Raw genomic sequence first — 5,322 nt, 5'->3', positions numbered from 1 at the left:
AGTATATCATGAGGGGTTGGTGTTCCATTGTAAACCTTTTCTATGCATCTCTCAATGGACTCATGTAAATGGTGGAGGAAGAATAGTCAACTGTCATTTCCTTCAGATTCTACAACTCCATATGCAACTGGAAATATCCCATTGTTTCCATCAACTGAAATTGCAGAAACTAAGACTCCACCATATAAACCTTTAAGATGATAGCCATCAAGGCCTATGAATGGCCTACATCCTTTAAAAAATCCTTGTATGCATGCATCAAAGCATAGAAACATACACTTGAACTGTGAATTTACTCTCACCACCCCATATGCATCCTCCTCTCCATATTTATTTCCATTCTGGTATTGGATAACATATGAATTGCTAAGGTTTTTTGCCTTTATCATGTCCCCACATGATTCCAACTTATTAAATGACTTTGCATAGCTCCCATCAATTTCTTCCCTGGCTCTCCATCTTGTCCTATATAGTCGCATATTAGTTGTATCCACATTGTACTTCTCGTTCAACATATTTTTCATTACCTTGTTGCTCATTCCAAGGTCTGCCCTAAGATTGGAAGCAAGTTTCTTTGCTATCCATTTTGAAGTTACATTCAAGTTGCTAACTTCTCTCCTACAAGTATGTATGTCCACAAGTGTTTTGACCACAAATGTGATAAGATCCCTAGGCATTACTGAAGCATGGATCCTCTATAAACACCCATCCCGCGCACATATATACTGCAGATACTCTTGATTTCTTATTCTTCTGCCTCAAAGCTTTGAAGCCCTCTTGAACTTCATAATCCTCTAGGACCTCCCTAAAATGATGCACATTCTTGAATTCTTGACCAACTCTAAATGTGACATTTTGGTCCACATCCCCTTCTCCATCACTCACATTATCCCCTTCTTCTGATTGACATTCAGATATGTCATCATTACTGTTATCCTCCTTCTCCAACTCTTCTTCACTAACATCATCTTCACTACTGCTTTGACTCTCACTTATTTCATCTGACTCTCTAGCTTCCCATTCATCATTAGATGTATCACTAATGATCTGATTTTCTTTCACTTCCTTGTCAGGCAGCTTGCTAGGTGAAGCAACAATTTCAAATGCAATACTGGTACCACTTGTGGTAGATGCCCTGAGAAATCCACCGTCCCTACTTACATATCTAGTAGACATCCCAACCTCTTGAAATGACATACCACACTCACTCATATTGGCAGTACTCTTGTTGTAAACAGTCACACCAACAGGATTTCCATCTCTAGGCTCGAGAACATAAGTGTTACTATAGTCATTCTTCACAACAGGATTCATTTGTGAGGTACTACTAATACCAACATTCCTTCTTGCAGTGGGTGTAGTACCAATGCGTGTAGTACCAACGCGTGTAGTACCAGTGGATGCACTACCAATGGCACCACTAATTAACTTGGGTAAACCTAAAGTACCACCATTGTACCCCTCCTTACAGTTGTTTTTGATCTCCTACTAGTTTCTTCAATTTCTCTTGGAAAAGTCTCAATTTCTCTTGTTAAAGCACTACCAAATAGCTCTGCAGGTGAAAGTAGTGCCTCTCCACTTACTGGTCTATCAATGGCAGTATCACCACCAATCACTTCAAGTGTGTGTCCATTCACATAAGTACATAACACTGGATCATCCACTTGCACATTGTAAACATATATGTTCAGTTCAGGTTGGTCCTACAAGACATGAAACATCTTCAACCCATCTTCATCTTTATCCAAGTTTATATTTTCACCCGTATCGGTGTTATGTATTTCAAACTAAAACTCACAGACCTTCCCTTGGGTATATAACTCAACAATAAGTTATATATGTCACTGTTTGAGTTAAAATAAAACAAGCGTACGGGTCAATCGTAGCTACGGTCGAACACAAGAAGATATACGCCACTCTATTTAACTAACTTAAAAGTAATGCAAAATGAACCAAATTAAAGTGTTAAATTAAACTAATTAAACTAACGAAAATCAATGCATCCTAACTCATAAGCATCTAACAAAATTAAGGAATTAAATCGGCTTCCTAACACATGAGCATCTAACCTATCAAACTAAAGCGAATTGAAAGGAATAAAAATACAGCCACACATACTAACCACATAAAAAGAAATAAGGGAATAAAAATGCATCCATAAACCACAACCATATAAAATTAACATAAAAGAAATAGAGGGGGAAGAAGAAGAAGATAGAGAGAGATAGAGGAGATGGAGAATGAGATTGAGAGTTTAGATAGTAAAACCTGGATGTGCTTGCATGAATGTAAATGAAAAGCTTGAATACTTGCATAAACTTACCATGGCCTCCTCTTCTAAATCTTCAAGTCTTGTCATCAACTTAAGAACTTAGACTAGAAGGCTTAAAACCTAAACTAGAATTAAGAAATTACAACCCAATTGAAGACTTAAATTGAAATTAAAGCATAAACTAAACCTATTATAACCATTAACTAAAAATCATAAAAGCAAACTAGAACTTAGAAAAGTCAAAAATCACAAATTAGAAGGAGAAGAAGAGAAGAAATTTCACTAAGTGAATGAGTCAATTTTTACAAGAGAGGTAGGGGGTATTTATAGGTGGAAGAGAGGAGAAGAGAGAAGATGGAAGTGTAGGAGAAATATTCCCTAAGAAAGAGAATATTCTCTTCTCTTTCCTCTTTTACAATGCCTTGAATCCTAAGAAAAAGAAAAAATAGAAAGAAGAAGAAGAAGATTGTTTACATGGCACCTTCTATTTCTAGAAAATAAACTTCCAATTCTAACAAGTCTTCCTTTTCTTTGTAGATATCTTCTCCAAAACAATAAAATCAAAGCATCTTTGATTTTTCAACCTTCCATAGATGAGAAAATATAAATCTATCCCAAGTAGAATTCCGAAGTGCCCTTGAGAAGTTGGAGGAGAGAGAGAGTAAGGGTGATGACTAGGATTCCTTGAGAATAAATAAAATACCCATTCTGTCTTTTAGAAAACGTGGAGCATGGGATGCTTATATAGGTCTCACCATTGTGTTCCTTGCGAAAAATCACACAAAATAGACCCAAATTTCATCCATTCGGAGTTGGGGAGCCCAAGATATCTCAAGTTGAAGTTGGACTGTCCGAGCCTTCCAAATGGAATCTTTCGGTACAGAAAGTAACTTCTGATAATTGCATTAAGGCTCCTAAAATCCGAACTTCCGCTTCACTTTGTCCCCATCCGACTGTCAATAATTATAAATAAACCCCTGCAGACCATTTTCCGCGCGTCGTTCTAAAACGCCATAACTTCTTCGTTTCAACTCGGAATTAAGTGTCGTTTGAACCATTGCGAAAGCTGACTCGATGGGCTATGCATCCATTTACACTTCTAAAAAGCTTAAAAACATCTCCTTAGCATCATCTCCTTCATTTTCACAAGAATTCACCTAAACCCTAAAAAGCACAAGAAAACACCGAGTAACTCGTCCAATGTGGTAAAATGTATAATTTATGCCCTAAAATTTCACACATAAATGTGTTCATCAGTCACCAATCAAGTCCAAATACCCAAATCTATTCACATCTACAATTTTGGATTCAGACTTCACATAATGATAGACTAACTTGCATACCATTTTCTCCATTATTCAAATCTTGCCCTGTAATCAACAACATTGTACAAAATACATAGACACAACATATTACTGCATTAAACAAGTATATAAATTTTGGATCATCATCAAACACGCCAAGAAATAGAACTACATCTGAAGCAGCACTTGAAGTACAAAGTCAATGTGACTAGTAAGAATACAATATTCTTCTCCAATAAAAGGAAAAGCGAAAAGCAGATCAAGAGAGAAAACAAGATAGTAATGATAAAGAACAAATATAAAATGAAAGCCTCCTATTTTATATTAAAGCCTCCACTTGTTTCACTGAATAATTATCAACCATGGGTTTTCAAAGCTGACTTCAGCAAGTATCCACCAACTCCAGACATTCTTGACAGAGACCTAAGTACTATTAAGAGGGACCAACTAATTGACTAGCTTCCACAGCCTCATTGAAACTTACAAGTTTTGACTTTTATTTACAGATCAAAAATTCAGAGGTGAAGATGGCCACATTTGAAAATAAGTTACAATAGGATCATTTTCAACCTTTACCAGAATCTCATCTTCAGAGGAAGTAGTAGAGAAAAGTGGCTCATAAGTCTAGGTTTGGCTCATATGTATTTCAAGTTTCTGTTTTGAGATATCTTCTTTGTCCAATAAACATGATTGTTCTTCTAATCTAGACCCATCAATTTGTGTTGAGTCTAAACTAGATGAACTACAAGATGTCGATGAGAGTGATCTCCGAAGTTCCTTAGGATCATCATGGCTCTGTTCCAAGACAAGTAGACTCTATTGCAAATAAAGACAGGTTCACTACTGTTTATCAGCACAACAAGTATATATCTCATTGCCATGCATAGCTAGCATTCATGATTATTGTTTTTCTTTGTCCAATTTTGGGTATTCTGGACAGCAATTTTGGGCTTCAGTGAGAAGTGAGCAGTGAGCTTTACTCAGGGTCATGGATTGGACTGAGATATATCAATTTTGGGGTTCAAACTCATATACGATTGCACAAGCTGATTAGGTTTTTCCAACATTTCAAAAATCAGAAACGATTGCTCTTGGATGAAGAAAAACAAAACATTACTTACAGCTCTTGGAGTTGCAGGTCGAACTGAAGTTGGAGAAGTTCCAGATCCAACAATGGTGGTCCTTGAACAGAGCTTGGAGAAGTTGCAGGTCCACGAACAGAGCTTGGAGAAGTTGCAGGTCCTCGAACCGAGCTTGGAGAAGTTGCAAGTTCAACAATCAGGTCCAACAATGGTGGCCCTTCCCTTTTTTTCCCCTTTGCTCTTATAGTATGGATTGATTAGGAGATCAACGCAGTGGTCATAGAGGTTTTAGGTCACGATTGGGAGGAAGACGAGTTGCAACTGTAAAAGGGCTTTGATTTGGGATTTTTCACCAATTTAGAACCCTAAATCCCTTAACGGTTTACATGGTTTTGAAACCCCAATGGCAAGGGCAATTCCATCAGTTCAAATCTAATTTTTAACGCAGTTAGTCATGAACTGACAGAATGGGCTTATTGTTACCGTTTACAAACCTCAGGGGGGTACGCAGAATTTTCCAAAACTAGGGGGTAAAAATATCCTTTCGTCAAACCTCAGGGGTGGTATGTGTAAACTACCCTTTTTTTTATTTTGGTTTGTACGTTGATTGTTCTGATTGCTAACCAATTTTTTTTTCCATTTCAGGTTTTAGGAAGTTCAATTA

This window comes from Telopea speciosissima, chromosome 6 (assembly GCF_018873765.1).
Source record: "Telopea speciosissima isolate NSW1024214 ecotype Mountain lineage chromosome 6, Tspe_v1, whole genome shotgun sequence".
In the NCBI taxonomy this organism is placed as follows: Eukaryota; Viridiplantae; Streptophyta; class Magnoliopsida; order Proteales; family Proteaceae; genus Telopea; species Telopea speciosissima.
The sequence above is the reverse complement of the archived record's forward strand: the minus strand, read 5'-3'. Positions refer to the sequence as shown.